Genomic DNA, 23,645 nt, shown 5'->3' on the forward strand with positions numbered 1-23,645 from the left:
CCTCCTGAGTAGCTGGGACTACAGGTGCCCGCCACCATGCCAGGCTAATTTTTTGTATTTTTAGTAGAGATGGGGCCTCTATCTCTTGAGATGGGTTTCATTATTCTACCTATTTTACAGATAAGGAACCTGAGGACTGGTGAGGTTAAGTAACTTGTCTAAGTTTACACAGTGAATACCAGGCAGAGCTGGGCAGCTCACCTGAGCCTCTCTGAGCACCATGTTTATGCTGTCTAAAATAATAACTGCTGTTTAACAGGACTCTCATGAAGCTGGAGATATAAGATAGGATGAGTGCTTATCAGAGTGTTTGGCATGTAGTAACCACTTAGTTATGATGAAGTGGCTCTTTTCCTGAAACCCTCTAAGAATTAGGGATTGGGTATCTTCAAAGGTAGTCAATTCTTCCTCTGGGCAGCTCCATTAACAAGTTCTTCATTTCCTGAACTTTTTTTGCTGGACTGAAATTGGACTTTCAGTAACTCCTGTCTACTGGCCCTAACTCTACTAGTTAGGGGCTGCAGTCATGGCCCTGCAAAAATGTTCATGTCCTAATCCTCAGAACATGTAATGTTTCATGATGAGGGGAAATTAAGGTTGCAGGTGGAACTAAGGTTGCTAAATCAGCTGACCTTAAGGTAGGAAGAGTAGCCTGGATTATACAGGTGGGTCCAACATAATCACAAGGGCTCCTAAATGATGGAAGAAGGAGGCAGAAGAGTCAGCATCAGGGTAATGGGATGTGAGAAAGACCTGACTTTGGAGATGGAAGGGAGTGAGAAGCCAAGAAATGTGGGCAGCCTCTAGAAAATGCAAAAGGCAAGAAAGTGGCTTTTCCCTAGAGCCCGAAAGGAATGCAGCCCTCCCGACGCCTTGACTTTAGGGGCTTTGGAGCCTCAGAACTGAAAGATAATACATTTGTGTTGTTTTAAGCCACTACATTTGTTACAGCAGCAATAGAAAAATGACTACAGGGTCATTCTAAGCAAATCAGAACACTGGTATTCTGTTCCCCTGAGTGTCTTCTTAGGCTGTACAACACTGGTTCCTTCAAGTGCTCCTCACACGAATGTTTTAAAGAGCTCAAGCCCTATCAGAATCAAGATGAGATCATTAAGTTTGGCGATGAGTGGGGGTCACCTGTGGCTTTCCGTAGAGGTAAGTGATTTAAGCAGCACAAATGGGCGGAGTCTAGACTGTAGGGGTTTGCAACCGTATGATGGTGGTGGTGTGGAAAAGGGTAAATGTAAGTATAATTTATCACTTCTCAGGCTCTCTCAACACCATGCTAAATACCAGAGTAACCTTTAAAGAAGGCAGAGGCCATCAATTAAATAAACAGATCCTTGGTGGAGAGTATAAGTGTAAACACAGGCACCATCTCATGATTTACTGATGGTAAATCAGCCTTATTCACTTGGTGGGCTGTTCTCTGTTCACCCTAAAGTTAAAGGAGGAAATCCATCACAACAGCATGAGGACCTTTATAAAACCTGCTAAGCACCGACATAGATTACAGAAAAAGGTTTGGCATTGTATTCCTGGAGTTAAGGTGTTTCTTTTTTTTTTTTTTTTTTTTAACCAAGAGGTTGCAGGAATTTGCTGGAAATGATTTAGTCAGTGCCTTTGGAGAGGCAGGGTGTGGATTAGATGATCTTTGGACAGTTCATCTTACGTTTGAGTTCCAGGATACAAAGGTTCACGCTCATAATTAAACTATACATACAGGTTGCTTAATATAGATAGAAAAATACACTGAATCAGTGTATTTAGTTCCAGTGACCTGAGGATGCGTATGACACATTCAGCAAAATCGGGCCAGGGATTAATATTGCTAAGGTCAGGGTGGTCATTTTGGGCACACGGCGGGTAATCTTTCATAAGAGTTTACCACTCGTCCGTATCTTAGTTCATCTATAATGAACTGGCAGACAGAGATGGTTATTAGAAAATAGAATGCACTTAGAGTCCCCCATGAATCATTTATGGGAGACACCATGCTTAGCAAAGACTATGAAAATATGGCTGTTAAGGGCAACTCAGGCACTCTTTCTGGATGACTTTCAAGCATGACCACTAGCTACAGGACTGGGCCTGGACACATTAGAAGAATTTAGGCCTTCAGGATGAAAAGGAAAATGTGTGGGCAGAGACTGAGTCCAGGGGAGTGGCCTTCAGAAGTCACCCTGTGGTGGTGTCCATACTGTGAGGCGTCCTCACCCGAGAAGGCAGCTTTTTCTGCACAGGATGACTCTGGTTACATTTGCTTGTTCCCGCCATGAATGAGAGGAAGAGAGGTCAGCTGAAGAGGCAATTAATTCAACACAACTGAGGTTTGGCAACTAACTTTTAAATATGCAAGCCGTTGAGGAGAGCGAGGAAGTGGTTTTCTCTTTGCACAGCCAGTGAAAGATGGTGTAATGTTATCAAGGCTTTCGGGTAACCAGCAAAAAGTTTTAAAATTCCCACTCTGCCCACAGTCAGGGTATGATGGTGATAGTCTAATGATAGAGGTGCTGGAGCCCAAAGAAGGAGAGCATTGGCGCTCTCTGGGTCAACTATAAATATAACTTGTTAAGATCTTTCTAGAAGGCTGGGGAAGCAATCAGCTAGCTAAAGATTTGTGCAGGAGTTTGCCCCAGGGAACACTTTAACCTAGGCTTTTTATTTCTTTTGCAGTCTATAACTAAAGGAAAGTGGACGAGCTTCCCCACAGGTGAGTTTGAGTTCTATGAGGCCGCCTGCTGGGAACTGGGAGAGGTCCTGTGGTGGAGGAGGCAGTGGATGCCGAGTGTGGGGCAGGAGGGCTCTGCTTTGAATCTTAGCTCCACTATGTTTGAGTTGTTGGACCCTGGAGAAGCCGTTTTACCTGCTCTGGGCTCCTCTGTAAAGTAAGGGTCAAAATACTTACCTCATAGAAGACTTGCCTTTTATGAAGATTAAAGGATGTTTCATAAGCCCACACTACCTTTTGGGGCATGTGGGGAGATAGAAATGACTGTCCTGGGAGTTAAGAGATCTTGGTTCTTGTCCCGCTCCCACCACCAACCCATTGTGAGGCTTTAGGAAAATCACCCACCCCCCCTACCCCTCTGGTGAACCCTCAGTTTCCTCTCACAGGATGAGGGGGTGCACAAAATGAACTACACTTTGCTGTTGAAAAGTATCACATGGGGGATTCAGCTTCCTGAACATGTCAGCTTCTGGACATTCTAAGAAGAGGTGGGGTGGCCCAGGATTTTCTTTTTTTTTTTTTTTAAAGAAATCACTGGAGATGTTTGGGAAACACTAGACTGGATTCCTGTCTTCTAGATACAGCAGATCATAAGGGTTATACAGTGGATATAAAAACACAGACTTTTGTCGGGCGCGGTGGCTCATGCCTGTAATCCCAGCATTTTGGGAGGCTGAGGCGGACAGATCACTTGAGGTCAGGAGTTTAAGACCAGCCTGGCCAATATGGTGAAACCCCATCTCTACCAAAAATACAAAAAAATTAGCTGGGCATGGTGGCATGTGCCTGTAATCTCAGCTACTCAGGAGGCTGAGGCAGGAGAATTGCTTGAACCTGGGAGGCAGAGGTTGCAGTGAGCCGAGATCGCACCACTGTACTCCAGCCTGGGCAACAGAGCAAGACTCCATCTCAAAAAACAGAACAAAAAACAAAAAAACATAGACTTCCAGGATCTTTAGCAATGAGGCATAGAAAGCTGCATTTCTTGCAACTCGTATGATCAGTTTTGTTTGGCAAACATGAGTCTAATTAATCTTAGAGTCAAAGTTTATGAATAGTTCTGCTCAGAGCGGATGTTCAGCTAAGATGCACAGATCTGAAGCCTTACTTGACTGGCAGCATGGAAAGATGGCCTCTGGGCAACTGATGTTCTTTCTTAGGTATGACTGTGGGTCCTTAGGAGTCCTTCCTTCTGCCCTCTACTGCAGCTTCCTTACCCAGGGTGGCCACCCCTCCAGCATGCCCACAACTCATAGGTATTGGAAATCATCTCAGCTTTTCTTTGCTGAGGATTGCTCACCCCTTGAAGTGGCCCCTCTTGGACAGGGCCCACTGTTACCATATCTGCCCTCCCTTGTACCATTGGCTTACAACTGGTCCAAGGGACACTCTCAGGTATCCCTGCCCAGCCACATTCTGAGAGTTTGTAGGTCAGTCCTAAGGCTGCAGAAACATCTCCTTTCTTCCACAGTGGGAGCAGCCAGGCAACTTATCCCTCCCTGACAGTCCACTGTGTCCACCCATCACAGCAGACATGTACCAAGCTTTCTGAGTGGTCTCCCTGAAGCCCCTTTCACAAGATTTGAGATGAGTGACAGGTACCTCTCACTCTCCTTCTTGGAAAGGGTGAGGCCCACAGCACATCAATAATTTTTTTCCAGATGAATTTTCTTCACAAATCTTCTCCCTTAATCTTGAAAAGCCAGACCACTTTATACCCTCAATGTAGGTGTGGGTGATAAGCTTGAGTTCTGTAATAAGTTTTTAGCTCTTTCCTTGAAAATGTGCATCATCTGGCACATTGGAATGTCATGTCTATTGTATCATGGTTTCTCAGGCAAACCTTCAGCTTAACACCTTGTTACACTTCCTTTGGTCTTAATGGAATTGCAGGTGGAGATAGGAACAGCCATGGAATGTTCTAACGCTTGAAATACGGATCATACTATGCACCCATGTGCATTCCATGTATTTCTTGTTGAGAGTTTCTTGGGAACTGGTGAATTTGGCTGGACCATCAGAAAATTTTGTGACTTCTCCCTCTGCCTGTTGTCCGATGGTGGAGAGATGGACCCTTGTGGCCAGAGAACACACTGGTGATTTCTCAGACTTCCCGTAGAGAGCATTTCCAGAGAGATCTCAGGATGCTCTTTCCCTTTCTCCTCCTTATTGGCTTCTTTGTTCCCATGGAATGACTGATGAAGCCCAGCCCTCCTGGAGTTGAGTGTGGTCAAATGGTAAAGAATCCCAGGTGTTTGTTGCTATTCATCTTTGTCTTGGACATTTTGGAGGACTCTCCCCTCCTGGGACTGGAGAGGAACTGAACTGACTTTCCAGGGCCTCTGTTGGTTTTAGCGTCACAGAAGGGGTAGTGGCTACTGAGATGGGAGAAGAGGGAGTAGAGAGAAGAGGCTGCCGTCTTGGTTCCACCAAGGATGTCCACGGTGGGGCTGGCCGGGACAGGATACCCAACCCTTCAGGCTAGATGTATCCATTTGTTGTCTCTGGGCATGTTTTCCAACTGTTTTTATGTGTGGATGTTTATTCTCTTCTGCGAACTGGTCTGCCACACAACAAGGTCAGAGTACCTGCATCCTCTGCTTCCAACACCCACACAGTCTCTTGTGCAGGTCACTGGACACAGTAGGCACCAAGCAAATGCTGTGATTGAGTGACTGAAGCTGAACGGGCTCAATTAGAAGCAGTCACCAGTAAACCTCATTTACAGTCAGTTCCCTTAATGCCACAAGTGTTCGTGGAGGGCTTTCTAGGTGCCTGGTACCACGCGGAGACATTACATTATTATTTTGGTCTGAAGCCAATAGAGAGATCAAATTTAGTTCTCCAGCCAATCCTGATTTAATAATAGTTATTATGGAAAAAAAAATTAGAAAAAAGGAAAGATAAGATGAAAAAAATCAGCCATAATTCCACCTCCAAGATAATTATTGTTAATATTGTCTTAAATGTCTCTAGTTTCATGTATGTTGTTTTACATAATTGAATTTACTTTTATGTTCAATTTTGTTTCCTTCACTTCATTTCCAATGTCATTTAAAATGTATTTCTTAACATAATTTTGCTTCTTTATATAATGGTTTTTCCTATTTATAAAAATAATGCGTGCCCATTGCAGGAAATTTGGAAAAAAGGATGAGTATAAAGAAGGAGCAAAATAGCATCATAAAACTTTCACCCAGACAATGACTGTATTTCCTTCAAGTCTTTTTTTGTATGAATTTATTTGTATATGTTTTACAGTATTGGTACCCATACACCATGCACAGTTGTTTTAAATGTATTTTTTAATGTTTGGTAAAATAATAAGTGCACATAGTAAATGAAAATGGTATAGTTAATAAAAATGACAGGGGGGTTAGGATGAAAAGCAATCCTGTTGCCTCCTGTCTCCCTTCCCCAGTCCTGATCCTCAGAGACAGCTGGTCTTCTAGCCCTTCTGGTCTTTTCTTCTGGTGGTTATGTCTTTCTGTATTTTCCACCTGACATGGGTTTACCACCATTTCCTGCTTATCAGTGTTGGACCTTATCCGCTAGACTTCCTGCTCTCATTATAGGCTCCTCTATCCCCGCCTCCCAAATGGTTATAATTCCTTTATTGGTTACTTTTTGCTGCAAGCAACAAATGTTTATCTTTTTAATCTTGTTCTATCAACTCTACAGTTATTTTGACCCTTGCCTCTCCTTCTTCACCTAGCCCCAGGTGACTACTATTTTTGTCTGTTCCAGAATTTTATATAAAGGGAACTTATGATGGGTACGTCTTTATGGCTTTTTTTTCCCCTCAGTGTAATGTTTTTGAGATTCTTCTAGGTTGTTGTATTGTTCCTGTTATTGCTGAGTAACATCCCATTGTATGAATGAGCCACAATTTGTTTATTCATTCACCTGTTGGTGAACATTTGGGTTGTTGCAAGTTTGAGGCTATTATGAATAAAGCTGTGATGCCTATTCATATTCAAGCATTTTTTGTGAACATATATTTTTATTTTTTGGTTGAATACCTAGGACAGGATTGCTGAGTTACGTGGTAAGAGGATGTTTCACTTTATGAGAACTTACCAAACTCTTCTCCAAAGTCATTGGATTACTTTAACCTCCCACCAGCAATTAATGGGAGTTCTAGTTGCTCCACATCTTTCAATGCTTGGTATTGTTGGCCTTTTTAATTTTAGACATTCTAGTGGATGTGTAGTGGGATCTCATCGGTTTAATTTACATTTCTCTGATGACTACTAATGTTGAGCCTCTTTTCATGTGCTTACTGGCCATTTGCATATCTTCTTTTGAGAGGTGCCTGTTCAAATCTTTCGCCACTTTTTAATTAGGTTATCCTTTTATTTACTCGTGAGATTGTTTTATATTTTGGAGTTGAGTCTTTAGTCAGATAGTCCCTTTGTGTGTTTCTGAACCCTGTGTTTCCCCCACTTAATACTGTATGGTAAGCAATTCTTTGTATAGTGACTTGGTTTGGAAACGTGATATTTAGAGTTTGTTAACATTATAGCGTATAGATGTATTATTATTTTAATAGTTTCATCTTTTTTGGACATTAATGTTTCCATTTTTGTGACTGCTCTAATAATGCATCTCCTCTCACAGAAATCTGGTTTGTTCCTTAGCATAGAATAACAGAGAAGCAGAATAACAAGGTCAAAGGGCAGAACATTTTAAGGGCTTTTGATATATATATAGTGACATATTGCTTCCCAAGAAGTTTACATCAATTTTTTTTTCTTTTGAGGCAGTGTCTCATTCCATCATCCAGGTTGGAGTGCAGTGGTGCTATCTCAGCTCACTACAACCTCCGCCTCCTGGGTTCAAGTGATTCTCCTGCCTCAGCCTCCTGAGTAGCTGGGATTACAGGTGTGTGCCACCATGCCCAGCTAATATTTGTATTTTTTGTAGAGACGAGGTTTCACCTGTTGTCCAGGCTGTACTTGAACTCCTGGGCTCAAGTGATATACCTTCCTTGGGCTCCCAAAGTGTTGGGATTACAGGCATGAGCCATGGTGCCCAGCTGAAGTTTGCAGCAATTTTAAGTGCCCCCAGCAGCAGGTGAGAACCTCACTTTCCACTCCAACTGCTAGCTCTGGATATCTTTATTTTATTTTTTTAAATACTGATTTAATGGGTGGAAATGGCAGTTGGTTTTAAACTGTATTTCTTAAATTATTAGTGTAGTTGGACATCCTTCCAAGTGTTCAGCATTTATTTTCCCTCTTCTATGAATGGTTTATTCATGTCTTTTGTTCTCAAATGGATTTCTGAGGCACGCTTCCCAACTCTTCGAAGGAGCTGCAGCAGGTAGAAGTGTTTGGTGTTGGAACAGAGGTAGGGGGGTGCTGGCAGCTGATCAGAGAGAGGGGGTTCTGGCTTGACGGGGCACCTGGGACACCCAGGGGCCCTGCACATGACCATCCATCTCCCCTGCACACTCCTTTCTTCACCCAAGCCAACCAGTTTGTGGAAGTTCCCATTTCTTTCTGTAAATAACAAGGGGACAACAAAGAGGGGGTGCCCCAAAGAAAGAACAGAAACTTGCCTTCTGAGAGTTCAACTGTAACTTTGTTACCTAGTGGAGCATAACAGTGACATGCGAGGTCACCAGACAGGGTCAAAATGGCTCCAGGCCAACAAGTTTTGATAGCAACCTCAACAAAAGAATTGCCAGACCTAAATAATACTCATAACTCAGAAGGGGGAAGGGGTGAGGCTCTCAGTCATTAAGACAAGTGTATAAATGCCCCAGGCCCATGGGCAAAAGAAGGTCACAAGAATTATAATTCTCAAATTTCACTAGAATTTGCCTCAAATTGATCATGCAGAACATCTAATTCCTGCAAAGCCCCCCCGCCCCCCCAGTATTTTAAGCTCATACTCTCACAACGAGTCCTTGCATACGGAGGTGGGAGTCCTCAGAGGCGTCTCTCATGAGCTCAGGAGTGACAGTTTCTCCCAAGTCTTTCTGGGAATCTCTAGGGCATGTCTCAGATATGCTCACAAATGAAAGACCCTTTTACAATATTTATGATAGTCCCCAAGGAGTCCCACAGGTGAGCTCACAAACAAGTCTTCTCAAGTATTTCTGGGAACCCCCGGGGGCTATCTCACAAAGACTTCCAGATAAGAGCTCATCCCAATATTATAGGGGTCCCTAGGTAATGTCTTATATCTGTACCCTAACATGTTTCTGTGCCCATGTATTCCTGGGAGTCCCCAGGGAGAGTTGTACCCAAGTTCCCTGAAAGGGCCGCCTCTTTCTGCTGCAGCCGCTGCTTTAGCTAGAGGCTCCCCAGGTTCTGGAGCCTCCCCCAGACATCTGGTCAAGCACTGCCATCTCTTACTGGCTGATGATGTCTCCCTGTTGTTGGAAGCTTTCGGGATGTCAAAGCTGCAGGATTTGTGAGGCAAAGTGGAGTAGAATCCATCTTTCTCTGTGGCCAAGCAGGGTCTCAGGGTGGCCAAGCAGGGCTGGTTGTGCCCTAAGGTTTTACATAGTGTTAATAGACAGTTCTTTGTACTTTACTGACAGTTCTCCTGTTCTGAATGAGATTTGGATAGGACTCACATGGGCTGGGTCAGGGGTTGAATCTGAGGGGCAGAATTTTCCTGCTGATCATGGAGGCTTTGCTGCTGGCTTAAGTTGATCACAGCTGACTCCTACTACCCTCGGGGTTGGACCCTTTCCAAGGAGACTCTTCAGGCCTCCTTGGAAGTGGGTATATTAATTATTTGCTAGTTTAAGGATAAAGGAATTTATTATAAGTTATCGGGTGGATTTTACCTGCATCAGGAAATGGGACAGGAGAAATGCCCAATGACTATTGGAGCAGAAACCCACTGCTGTGACCCCCTGGACCCACCTCATTGTCTCTGAGATGAGGGGCGAGGTGATAGAACCATCACAGCTTCCCCCAATAACTAAACACCTCAGTTACCAGTTCTGATCTCCCCTTATATGGCTGCCATCTCACACTACTCAGTCCCATTTTCCAATTCTCCCATGGATGTGGAGAGTAGTCATGTAGGGGCTGGAAATGGATGTGGTTTTCAGTTCTCAGTCTCTAAGTCCAGGAAGGCATGCTAGAGGGGCTTGGCATGAGTTAGATAAGCCATCATGGGCATTCATGAACATGTCCCATGAGCTACCAGAAGCACACATACATGGCTGACCCTCAGCATAGGTGAAAACCATGCTTGGAGACAAAAGGCTGTTACAGCTGGACACAGTCCTAACACTCTCCGGGGGCTGTTACCCTGGTATGATGATTTAATCTGTCCATTCTTTGTGGGGATTATATTCCTATTCAGTAGGTGAGTTCATGCGAGTATCTTGTTTTAGTATTAAATATTCAGATAATATTACTAATGCCTCTTATTCTCATTGGTTGACTGATTGATTTATTCATCAAATATTTACTGAGCAGCTATTATGCACCAGGCAATGCAAAGTAGTAGTTGGGAATATTAAAAAGAATAAGATACTGTCTCTCTTCTCAAAAATCTTACTGTGTCATGGGTAAGGTAGACAAAGCATCGGGCCATTTGAGATGCTGGAGACCAAGATGTTTCGGGATGGAGTAGAGATGGGTTGTGTTGGGTATATTGTTTCAGGATAGAATAAGCTCTGCACGAAAGGTCAGAAAGGGTGGCGATTAAAGAGGCCTTTCTGACCAAAGTGCCCTGTGTCGAAAGGATCAGTATCTTAGTCCATTTGTGTTGCTATAAAGAAATCCCTGAAACTGGATAATTTATAAAGAAAAGAGGTTTATTTGGCCCACGGTTCTGTGGGCTGTACAAGAAGCATGACACCAGCATGTGCTTCTGGCAAGAACTTGAGGCTGCCTCCACTCACGGTAGAAGGGGAAGGAGAGGAAGCAAGAGAGAGAGGAGGAGGTGCCAGGCATTTTTCAGCAACCAGTTTTCTCAGGAACTAAGAGTGAGGGCTCACTCAAACCTGTGGGAATGGTAACAAGCCATTGCTGAGGTCTTCCCTCCTACAACCCAAATGCCTGCCACCATGCTGCACCTCCACCAACACTGGGGATCAAATTTCAACATGAGACTCGGTGAGGCCAAACAGACCATATCCAAGTCATAGCAATCAGGGAACACAAAGCTATGCAAAAAGGCTGAGTGCAGAGATAAGAGTGGGGATAGATCAGGACAGAGGAGTTAGTGGGGGCCAGGTCATGAAGGATCTGTAATTCTGTGATCTGAAATTCAGATTTTATCTAGAGGGGAATTCAGATTTTATTCTGAAGACAGCCAAGGAAGAGTTTTAAACAGTAGAATACTGTGTTCAGATTGTGTCTTTGAAAGATAATTCCGACAGTCATATGGAGTATAGACTGGAGAGGACTAGAGAGAGCAGATTGAAGACTCTGTCCAGGTGAGAAGTTTTGAGACCTGAACCAGTGGCAATTTTGGAAGGAGAGAACAGGATGGATAGGAGAAGTATATAGAAGGTAGCCCCTCAGGACTCATACCTCATGGGATAATGAGGATGAGACAATGGGAAAAGAAGTTAAGGTTGATTGAGTGGAGGCTTTGATGTGCTATTCAGAACTCCTCAAGACCAAAGGACTTATTCCTCTAGCTCCTGGGAGAACTGCCCTTGGCTGAAGACAGCATCTTGTCCAAGATCACACTGCCCTCCTGGATAGCCCACATCCAAGGTCTGGTCAACATTTGGGTGTAAAATCTATATTCCAGACTCCTCAACCCAACTCAAGACAACTTTGAAGAGCCATCCCTGCTTCAGAGCTCCCAGAGGGGTTGGATGAGGCCTTGGTTGAGACTTTGTTGCAGCTCAACTTCCTCTTCTTTCCAACCTACTTTTTTCCCTTCCCTTCTACAGGTGGGATCTGAAGAGCTCTTTCTAATACACCTCATTATGCTCACATCCATCTTGGAGTCTGCTTCTCAGGAAACTCATGCCTGCAATGTCTATCCTCCTTGCTTGAGAAGAGTGTAGATGGTGGTATCATTCACTGATTTGCAGAACAGAGAAAGAGGAGGTAATTTGGAGTGCATGGGAGGAAGATTGTGAGTTCAACTTTAGAAAAGTTGAGTTTGAACTTCCTGAGACTTTCAGAGAGTTGAGACTAAAGTTCAAGAGAAATGTGTAGACTGAAAGTATAGATTTGGGAGTCATTAGTGTTCTGGGGTTGGTTGTCTTAAATTGGCCCTTATTCCAATCAGAAGCATGTATCAAATTTTTTTGAAATGAATACAACATAATGCTTGGGTCTCTTGGTCTTTGTCTTTGCATCTGGCTCCTGACTGCATCTTGGGTTCCTGGTCCATTGGGTTATTATGGCCACTAGCCCTGCTCACCCTGGGCTTGGTTCAATGCAATCCTCCAGACATAGCTCAGCTCCAGCCTCTCTTATATTTGCCTACTTCATTTTTAACCTTGACTCAACCTGCCAACTTCCAAAAACCTGGCTTTCCTATCTGACTCCATGATGCAATATTAAGCACAGTCTTGGTGTGAATCCCTCTGATAATTCTAAGTATCCTGATGGTAAATATTGTTGAGCTAGTCACTGTCAATCCCTGCTTTCCCCAGTCTCTCTCAGCTGCAGGTGGTGATGACTTCATCCCATGGCAGAGGCTGGCGCTTTACTCTCTGTAGGATCACCCACTGTCAGGTTGCTGCTATCCCCAACTGCCTTTGAGCATCAACCTGACTCGCCTTGGGCCTTTTCACTGGCTCTTCTCCCAACCCCTGCATGGTTAGCTGGTCCCTCCTTGACATTCAGATTGTCATTAGCTTCAAATGTCAGCTTTGTAGAGAGGACTTCCTTGACCATCCAATCTAAAGTAGCCATCCAGTCCCTATTGCATCACCCATTTTTACTTTTCTGCATAGTACTTATTACTACTTGACATTTTTGTATGTGTTTATCTCTCTGTCTTCCCCTGTCTGAAATATAAATCTGTAAAAAGGGAGATCTTGTGAAAATTGTTCACCATTCTATCTGTCCCCAGCTCCCAGAGTGATGCCTGGGACATGGGTGTTCAATATACATTGAATGACTGGCTAAGTGAATCTGTTTTTTGGCTATTGTGGGTCTTTATTAGATTAAATTTATTAGATTGAACACCCCAGACAGTGTACCCACTGGAATGAAATCTGAAGCCCATATTTCCTGTCTCCGAGTTTCTGGCTTGCTCTAAAGCAAAACCTGTCTGAAATATGACCATTTATGTTATGGAAATCCAGATGCACCCCCTGCTTCCTTGGCCACCAGTTCATTTCACCTCTTGGATGATGATTCTTTCTCATTTTGTTTTCTCCTGCACCACTGGCTTGATTGGTGGTGATTAGCAGAGGGTGGTTCATTTATGTGAAACACCTGCTTCCCACCTGTGTCCCCATGAGCAGACAGCTCTGGACCCAGTGCAGGAAGTCGGCGGGTGTCCTTCATGACTGAGTGGGCTTCCAGAATTTTTTCCAGGAGTCAGATCCAAACTGGCACCATATGGGCGGCCACCTGTATGACATTTTGCCAGCATTGCATTGAACACATCTGCCAGCTTATAAAAGAGACCTGGTAAGGCCTGGGGCATCAAGAAGGATTGGCAGAAAAGCTGACCCAAGAAGAAGGCTGAGCCAGAGGGAAGCAGTTTCCACTTTGTGACTTGGTTGTGATTTAATCAGCCTTCCTTCACTTTTTCTCCAGAGAAACAGAACCAATAGGATCTGTTATCCATCTATCATCTATCCATCTATCTATCTATCTAGCCAGCCAACTATCATTGATCTAGATCGAGATATAGATATATGAGAGAGGATTTATTAGGGGAATTGGCTCATACCATTATGGAGGCCAAGGAGTCCCATGACAGGTTTCTGAGAGCAGGAGAACCAGGGAACCTAGTAGCATGGCTGTATTCAAGTCCAAAGGTCTGAGAAGCAGGAGAGCTGGTGGTGTCACTCTCAGTTTGAGGCTGAAGGCCTGAGACCCCGGCGGACTGCTGGTGCAAGTCTCAGAGTCTGAATGCTGGAGATCCTGGAGTTCTAACGTCCAAAAGAGGAGAAGAGTGTCCCAGTTCCAGAAGGGAATGAATTTGCCCTTCCTCTGCCCCTTTTTTGTACCTGGGCCCTCAGCTGATTAGACAGTATCTTCCCACAAAAAGTAAGGGCTATTTTTTTTTTACTCAGTCCACTGATTCAAATGCCAATCTCTTTAGAAACCACCCCCACAGACATACTCAGAAATAATGCTTTACCAGCTCTCTGGGTTTCCCTTAATCCAGTCAAGTTGACACCTAAGATCACCACACCATGATGAACCAGACAGGGTGGAGGGTGTGATTATTCCCCTAGTCATTGCATCATAGCCATGTCATTCATCCAATACCTAGTCAGGCTACACTACATGCTAATGAACAGATGTTGTTCTTTGGGTCGGTGATAAGACTCACAGAACCAAGAGTCAACACATTTGATTGTATGGGTCTGGGTGGAACACACCAGCCAAAACTGTAAGGGAAACCCTGAGCTACAGGTACTCCATTTGAAAACATATCTCAGTTTTGCATATTTGGTTTTCATATGTGATTTTGCCATCTATTTTGCATGTGTGATTCTGCCATCCTAATCTTCAGTTATGCTCACCTCAAGCTATTGCCCCTTTGGGCAATTTACAGCCTTTTCCATTTTTTTCCATGAATTTAATCATATAATACCTTTGAAATGGTTATTGCTACATGCTGTAATAGATACAGGGGATATAAAGTTGAGTACAACAGCATTCTTGCCCTGTAAGAGCCCACAGGCAGGCAGGGGAGATAAGTATTACAGATTAATACACTGTAATAGCTCATGGAGGGGACCCTGCTGTGCTTTGCTATGGTTTGTTTCCACCAAAACTCATGTTGAAATTTGATCCCCAATATGGTGGCATTGGGAGGTAGGGCCTATGGTAGGTGTTTAGGTCTTGGGGGCAGATCCTTCATGAATGGCTCGGCACTTTCTCCTGGTAGTGAGTTCTCCCTCTGGCAAGACTGGATTGCTTTCCCTAGGAAACAAATTAGTTCCCATGAAAGTAGGTTGATATAAAGCCAGGATACCTCTGGGTTTTGTGTCTTCGCATGTGTCCATTTCCCTTTGATCTGCCATGTTGTGATCAGCAGGAAAGCTCTCACCAGAAACCAGGGCTATGCCCTTGAACTTCCCAGCCTGTAGAACCATGAGCTAAATAAAACTCTTATTGGTTAATTATGCAGCCCCACATATTCTGTTATAGCAACACAAAACAGACTAAGACAGACCCTTATTCCAAGTTTGGAGGGAAGAGGAATCAGAGAAGGTTTCTAGAGAGAGAAGGCTCTTGGGGTCAAGTTCTGGAGGAAGAATGGGATTTGGTTTTGTAGGGGGAGAAGGGAAAGTGTTCCAGGCAAAGGTGGCAGCATGTGCATAGGCTGCTAGTGAGAGTAGAAGAACCCCTGGGACACCACAGGTAGTTTCAGTGTGGCAGCAGCTAGGTTCAAGCATGTGCAAGGGATCAGAGAGGCATTTGGACACACATCCTAAGGGCAACAAGAGCTACTGAAGGATTGATCAGAGGCATTACAGGATCAGACCTGAAATTTCTGATGATTCTGGCTGCAGTGTGGAAAATGGATTGAAAAGGGCTGGATTGCATGCAGAAGGCCCTGCTGAGCTGTCGTGATGGGAGCTGGAATCAACCTGAGTGGCAGTGGGGAAGGAGGAATGTAGTCGGCCTGAAAGATATAAAAATAGAATTTGCAACTGATTGGATATGGAGGCAGATGAGGGAAAAGATAAGAGCCAAACCTTAGCCCTGGAGGTATGGATAGATGGGGTGCCATGAACTAAGACAAGGAACCCCAAGCAGCAGCAGGTACAAACATACTTTCCTCTTCCTGTAGCCTCTGAAGAAGAAGGCCTGGATCCACTAAGTGGCCCAGAAGGAGCTGGGCAGGGGGCTTTATCTACTGGGAACTCTGAGGATCCCTCTCTCCTCAAGAGGCTGCCCCTAGACATGAGACTGCTACTGATTCCCCTTTAACAGCCTGAAGGGGATGGGATGGTCATGCGTGGCATTGGGCACTGGACACTGCCAACCCTGGAGTGCAGAATGAGGCTACTTGCCTGTGAACTAAAGAGAAGTGTTCCCGAGCCAACCACCCTTGCAGGGACTCTGGACCCTGACTGAATATGAGAAGGTGGCTCATGGCTTGCACTTGCTCTCATAAGGCAGGCAGACCACGTTGAAGGCAGGGCTTTTCCTGGCAGATCCTGCTCACTCCTGAGGCCCAGGGAAGTGAATACCTCTGACTGTGGTTAGCTGGAGACCTGAGTCCTATCTTGGCCATGTAGGAAGCTGAAGAGCTGCTTGAAAGAGATCATGTGCATAGTACACCAACACAGACTCTGCTTTCTCTGAAAAGCAATTTCAAAGCCACTTCATTCTCCATCTGCATTTGGCTAATAGCCTGATTACAACCACACTAATAACCTTCAAACATTCTTGGGAGTAGCCTTGGCTCTGAAAGGTGTCGCCTCCCTTTCTCCTTGCCCGATCTCATGCTTCTCTGTGACTGCAATGAAAACAGCTGTGCATCCCTCCCAGGGCCTGAGTTGCTTGGAGGAAAGGCAGATGGCTGTGGGCTAATTCCTAAAGTGCACTTCTGGGGACCATCAGCCTCAGTTCCCAATCAGGGCTACAGGTCAGAGCAAGAACAATTCTCCATGAATATGGATGCCAAGGATGGGAACTGATTGCTTCTCTCCTGCAGGGCAAAGCTGTCGCCCTGGGTGGGGAGTACATTTTTGCTGAGATACAGGGTCTAGGGAAGTGTTGTCCTCTGAGTCACAAGGCAGGACATTTTAAGATTTAGGATGCTGGTCACTGGGAGAAAGGTGTCACTACCAGGAGAGGCAGCACAGAGAGGAATTTGTGTCTGTCATACAGTCCCTCCATTAATTATTGCCTCTTACTCTTACAGCACTGAATTAAGAAGTTGGATGGTCAAGGTGCTGAGAAGGATTTTTGCAGTAGCTAAGAATTTGGATGGATGAACATCAAGGTGTCTCCCAATTTAAGAGGCTAGGTGTCCTCATTTGTGCCTTAGCTGATATTATTCCCCTTGGGTTGCACTTTGTCCCTCTTTCCTATTGTCCAAATCTCACCCAATCTCTATGGTTCAATTCATGCCCCATCCACTTATTCTTTGAATCCATCCCTGATGGCCCCAGTCCACACTAACATGACTTTTACTGTCTGAAGATCTTAGTTACTGCAATGGCCTCCAGATGGGCACCTTATTATATGCTGCCATGTTTACTTGTTGCTATTCCTGGGCCTTATCTACCCGGCGAGATTATGAATTACCTTGTGATCAGGGCCAACACCCTTTGCTGTCCATTCCTAGTTTCCTATGCCAAATTAGTGAGTGTTGAGCAGCCAGCGTTCTAAAGGATAAGTCTCCAGGATGCTCAGAGAGCCTGGGCATTGTCACTAGATGTCATCCCTGGGCTGTGGAATGCCTCACCCCAAGAGAGATGCCCCTGATTTCAGGTCCACAGGCTTCCCTTTAGTGTCTCAGGAAAACAAGACTGGACATTTCTTCCCCTTTCTGCTCTTCCATAGCCCCTTGATAGAGCCATGGAAGAGGGATGCATTCTGATCGGCTTTATTATTTGGCTGACTATTTTTTTGTCTGGTGCAGCAGCCAAGACAGAGTGCTGTGCTCTGGCCTGATTTAGATGGCCTTTTACTAAAGATGGTGAATGTGGCACATGACAGTGATGGCCAGGGACAATTATTACCTATTTAGAGACCCTGAACCATTCAGGGGCTTCCAGGTGGTGATCATGGAGGACCTGCGCTTGTTCCCTCTGAGTTCTTGTGGGGGTCACACTGGGGTCATCCCTTTTCCTTAGGGTAGGCCATTGATCAAGTACCCAGTCAGTTAGATCTGAGGCATGGGGAAGAGAGAGAGAGAGAGAGGGAGAGAGAGAGACAAACGGACAGAGACAGACTGACTGACTTTGGGACTGCAGTAGAGTGGAAGGAGTAGCTAGAGGTGAGACAAGAACATAGGCTGATGCAGGTGGTTGATACACAGGTTGGTGCTTTTTCCTAAGGATTGCAGACTTGATCTCATCTTGGGTCCCATTCTCTAGGCTCTCACATCACCCCACTTGCTTATTCCCCAAATGCCGTAGATGACCATAATTCTACAGCTTCGCCCAAGCCATTTCCTTTCCCTGAAAGACCCCTCAGCATCCCTTTCATCAGTGTCCATTTGACAAATGCCTACTCACCCATTAAGCCTTCGTTCAACTATCTCCCATATTCTGTAGTATTCTTGGCCCCCAGAATTCCAAAATGTTTTTACAGTTCTCTTTTACTTTGGCACTTTTCTTAGGAAGCCATACCCCGCTGTGTGCCTGTCTCACTGTGAACTCTTGAAGGGCTCAGACTATGCCTCATTCGCCTTTGCATCCCAACACTACCCCAGTGCCCGACGCATCATCGGTGCTCAATTCATGTTAGTGAAATTGCACTGAGTGAATTTCAATGGGAATAGGGAGCCATTTAGATGTTTTTAAGCAGGAAACAGATATATTTTTCTAGTGCTGGAGATTTTGACTGGGGACGGGGATGTTATTGCAAATAGTGAAGGTCAAGTTCTGGACCTCAGCTAAGAGGATGTAGGAAGGGATAGAGTAAACACAGATTTCACAGGATTTGATGGCAGGTGGGGCAGAGAGGCTGAAGGAGAAGGAGGGTTAGCGGTTGCCTCCTAGGCTGTTACGTGAGGAGGTGGGACCCAGGGGGTGCCATTAAGGGAGGCATGTCCTATGGGAGGAGGAGGATGGGAACATGTCCCAGAAAATAATGAAGTTTCTCCAAAGCCAAAGAAAAAGTTTAAGAGCATTCCTTTCCTAAAACTAGTAAAAGAAGTATCTTTCACATGAGGAAATCTAAGATCTAATGGTCAGAGCAGGTAGATTGGGCTGTTTGCATTCTTGGTTAAAGAGAGAGAATCCAGGCATAAGGGAAGGTCAGTTCATTTCAGCCACTTACTCTAAGGGCTGGAGCATTTAGAGGTCAAGGAGGGAGAGGAAAAGCTTTTTATCCTGTACCAATTCCCCAGCCACTCATGCAGCCTCTGCACTCTGCCTCAAGGTAGCTCATGCTGGGATTCTTACCTCTGACTTCTTTTTGTGTTTAAAGAGAGATGTATTCTGGGTTTTGAAAGCAACAAGCCCATCTGTTACTGGGGCCAACGGCTCAGGTTAGATCACCACTAATCTTGCTCTTCCTGTGTCCCTCAGATGTGGAAATAGCAGCTCAGTGGCATGAAGAAGTGGCTTTCTCCTGTGAGGGCTGTGCTGGACTCCTTCCAAGGGCATATGACACGGAAGTCACCATGCAGTCTTGAGTTGCCCGATAGGTAGGCAGTGCTTCCAGCATCATGTGTACCTGGAGCACTACGGGCATTTTCATTATGTGCATGGACAAAACTTAACCCAGCTTTCTTTAAATTATATGTGTCTTGATGTTTCCCTGGTGACATTTGAGCTATTCCCCGGGCAGGATGGTAAGAACTGGAACTAGACTCAAGGATGGGTGTTTTTCAGAGGGGGGGTAAAAAGGACCCAATACAGAGGTAGAAAAGGCAGGAGAGAAAGAGTAAATGGTCAGCACTAAGCTGGTGAATGCTGCAGGAATGTGGAACCCTGGCCATGTTTAAATGAGAGAATGCCCTGTTTCTTCTTTGATGTCCAGAATTCAGCCATAGTGGACCACCCTTAGTAGATCACATTTCAAACTTTCAACTTAGTTTCTCAGAAAATTTTCATATAGATATGAATTACACATGGCTATGAATAGAGAATTCTGGGCAAAGAGAAATGATTGGTAACATTGTATCACTCAGGAGTTACTGATTATAATGAAGGCAGTTCAGGCATCATTGTTATTGTCAAATAATATACCTGCCTGTTACAGCCCCCTGTTGGGAACTTCAGTGTAGACATGCATGAAGATGACTTTAGCAGATAAAATGGGGTGCAGCCTCAGGTGCCTGGGGCCCTCTTCCCGCAGCCTTACCGTACAGATTGCACTGATGTTCCAGAAATAAAAGGAAGTAGTTCTCTGAACAGAGGCAAATGCTTCCACAAAGCCCATGTGTTTACTTCACCTGAAAGGCACAGGACGTCTCAGAGCATTAGACTCTCAAACCGGAGCCCAGATTCAGAATTTGTTGTAAATTAATATTACTAATATTTTGGATCTTCTCTGAAAATCATCAGTTCTTGCCAAGGTATAGTGGGCAGCAAGTTAGAAGCACTGAGGGACTGGAAAGGGGCAGTTGGATCCATCATGCTGAGAAGCCCTGATTGACAGTGAGGAAGAAGAGAGTCAGATTTTAGCTCCCCAAATCTGTCTGCATCGTGGGACCACAGCATGGCTCAAAGAACAAGTATCACATGTCTGTTATCACAAAACGATATTGTAACAGATACTCATTTTGATGATGTTTTTGCAAATAATTCTGTTCCACACAGCTAAAATGAACAGAGAAAAGGGTTTATGTTTCAAGGTGTTGAAAGTATTCTATGAGATTACAGATGTGTTGCAATCTGTCTGCTGCCAACAGTATATGAAAGGAATGACATCATTGTGTTGGAAACCTGGATCCCTTTGCTACATATTATCACCATTTATTTTATTTCTACTACAGATAGGATAATGTTATTCAATGAAGACTCTGTATGTACTTTTTGGGAGGAGAAAAATACAATCTTGTTTTGTTGTTGGGAACTCCATATGTGTGTGTAATATACGTCCCCTTACATGGCCAAACAGAGGCATGTATAAACTGGTTTTATAGGAACTGGAGAAAATATCCTATATAGAAAAACTGGGAGAATAAAATTTGTACTTTCAAGGAAAGGAAAGTAAAATGTGACAAGAGAGCTTTCCTCAATTGTATTCAAGGAGACTTGAATTTGGTGTGAGGCAGTTCACCTAGAATCTATGGAAGGGTCGAATGACTGAAAAACCAAAGTGCTGTCGGCCTCAGACTGCCTTGCTTGTGAGGCAGTTCTACAAGATGGCCCGTGAAGACAGGAACGGGAGCCTCTGGCTCTGGCCGTCTGAGGAGACATTCCCAGAGCAGTTCAGGAAGGACGGGTGGGATGCCTGGCCAGAACGAGGGCAGGGAGCCCAAAGCAAGCCAATCTGGGGCTCAGATAGGCTGGCTTGAAAATGGAACTGCTTTTAAATATATTTATTTTATTTTAAATTGACACATAATAATTGCTCATATTTATGGTGTACATTATGGATGTTTTGACACCTGTGTACATTGTGTAATGATCAAATCAGAGTAATCTGCAAATTCATCACCTCAAACATTTATCATTTCTTTGTGGTAGGAGTATTCGAAACCTTCTCTTTTAGCTATTTTGAAATATATAATACGTTATTTGCAGAACTGATGGAGGTGGTGGAGAAAGGTTTGTTCCAGCTGTCCTTTTGCAGGCAATCTGGCTGGAGCTGGAAGCATGCCCATCCCTTTCCTGTCCTTGCTGCCTTCAGGCCACCAACCTATGAAGTCTGTCCAAGAGCCCATCTCCTTCTGAAGGAACACAGGTTGTTTATTCTATCCTCTCCTCACCCTCAATGCCCTCACCTATGAACCTCCAGGTCACATTTCCATATTCCCCCAGGACAAGGGCACCAGTCCCCGGCTTCCAGGCTCTTCCTCCATTTCACCTCCTGCTGTCATTCTGAGTAACTCCAATGTCCCCTGATGACCTACACATTCCTCATCTTCTCCATCATGACCCTTGTATGCCTCTCCAGTCCAGCCACCCCATGGTACACCATGGATACTTCACAATTGCTCTACCTCTGAAACAATAAACTCTGAATGCTACCTCCTACCATTTACCTACCATTTACCTACCTTACAGCCTATATTTCCAGATAACTCACTCCTAGGCTGCCAGCTCTATCCTCACCCACTTTGGAACCAGCTCTGGTATCTACTGGCTCCACACAGTTTCTCCACCCTGATTTGAATCCTCTGAAATCCTCAACGCCCACCTCTCCCTTTCTAACCCCATATTCATTGAGTCACCAGAGGCTTTACATCCTACTGCAGCATCTTATGAATCTTTCCCTCTCTGCACCCCTACTGCTAGGCCCTAACCTGTTGGAGCCATCATGACCTGTCATTGGTATCTAGGTCTGACCTTTTTCAGCCTTTGTGCCCACTCCAGTGGCCCACACTGCACACTCTGCTCATGGAGTCCACCCACTGCACCCTCAACAGGTGGGGGCTTTTCATGCTACCTCCTTCCCCACTTCCTCCTAGGGCAAATGAGTTGCCCCTCTCCATGTGCATTCTATTTGTACCTATGCCCCTCTTACTCACATCACAGTAGGTTGGTTACATATCTGTAACTTCTACCAGAAGATGTGGTCTTTGAGGACAAGAACCACTTTCTCTCAACTCTCTGAGCTTAGTAGGTGGTATAACACCTGCCACATGGCCAATCTCAATAAGCACTCCTCGACTTAAATGTCCTCAGATATACCTTCTATCAGATCTTCCCCCTGGGTCATTATCAGGGCAGCCACCAAGCCCGGCCTCACTCCTATATTTTTACTGGGAGGAGACACACTCCTGCCTTCCTCTTTGCAATGCCAGTTGCTGGGGTGGTCACTCCTGTTCTGCCATAACATGAGGCTGGGCCATGGAGGGGGTGGGAGGAGGCAGCAGGGACTGGGGAAAGTCACAGAACACTGTGTGAGTGAACTGGCAGAAGTTCTGTGGGCTCACCAGCTGGCACCCTGGGAGAGAGCCAAAGAGAAAGTTCATTTTTTCCTGCCCAAAGCTCAGAATCCTGAGAGCAGCCATGAGTCTGAGTGCTAAAGGCTTAGGAGTGAGAAGTGTCAAGGTCACCTCTGCTTTGTGCCTGACCAGGGAGGGGCATCGTGGATGTAGTATGTGTGTGTGGGTGTTGCAAACCACTGGGCATGTCTGGATAGCTAATAGCATGCTTCCGTGGCAGACAGAGAGGAAGATCCACTAATCCAATTTGTAATTTATCTTTTGGTTTGCTCCCAATGTTTTCCCTTTGTTTCTGGCTTGATGCATTTATCTGAGGGCTCAGTGAATTCACCTTGGCAAAGTCTTGCATGAATAGGAGCATTTAACTCAATAGATCAGCTCACAGTCGTGTGTGTGTGTGTGTGTGTGTGTGTGTGTGTGTGCAGCTTCCTTAACCCCTAAGTGAGGGCCTCCCTCCCAGGAAGGGAACCCAGGATTGGTTGCTGCAGAACAGCTATGTAAGGGTGGCAAGCAGAGAGCCAGCAGAAGAGGATGGAGCTGGCTTAGAGAAATTCTGAGCGCAGCCAGGCCACAACTCACAGACTAGGGTAGACAGAGGTGGGCATCTTTGGTTGGAGAAGAGGTGAATAGGAACTATTTATGTATTCTGGACTTCTCTCTCCTTCCCTCCCGCTCTTTTTCCCTCTCTCCTTTCCTGTTTCCCTCCCTCCCTCCCTCCCTCCCTCCTTCTTACCTTCTCTTTCTTTGTTTGTTGTTGTTGTTTTTTTTTTTTAACAGCTTTACTGAAATGTAATTCACATACCATACAATTTATTTGTTTAAAGTATATAAGTCAATGCTTTTAATTATATCCACAGAATTTTGCACAATCTGTGCACATCACTACAATAAATTTTAGAACATTTTCATCACTCCTCAAAGAAACTCTATACCTATCAGTAGTGATTTTTCATTTCCATCCTGCCAATCTCCTAGAGAGTTGTTGTCTCTAGACAACAACTAGTCTACTTTCTGTCTCTATCAATTTGCCTAT

The 23,645-nt window shown here is 44.8% G+C and overlaps 1 long non-coding RNA gene across 1 annotated transcript; it reads left to right on the plus strand.

Moving 5' to 3' along the window:
• LOC103886357 lies at positions 1–21,694 on the plus strand. Its single transcript, XR_002523418.2, has 3 exons — positions 1–1,158; positions 2,680–2,716; positions 19,080–21,694. It is a non-coding gene; the product is annotated as an uncharacterized LOC103886357 (long non-coding RNA).
• Positions 21,695–23,645: the final 1,951 nt, after the last annotated feature.

The sequence above is a fragment of the Papio anubis genome, chromosome 7, assembly GCF_008728515.1.
Source record: "Papio anubis isolate 15944 chromosome 7, Panubis1.0, whole genome shotgun sequence".
In the NCBI taxonomy this organism is placed as follows: domain Eukaryota; kingdom Metazoa; phylum Chordata; class Mammalia; order Primates; family Cercopithecidae; genus Papio; species Papio anubis.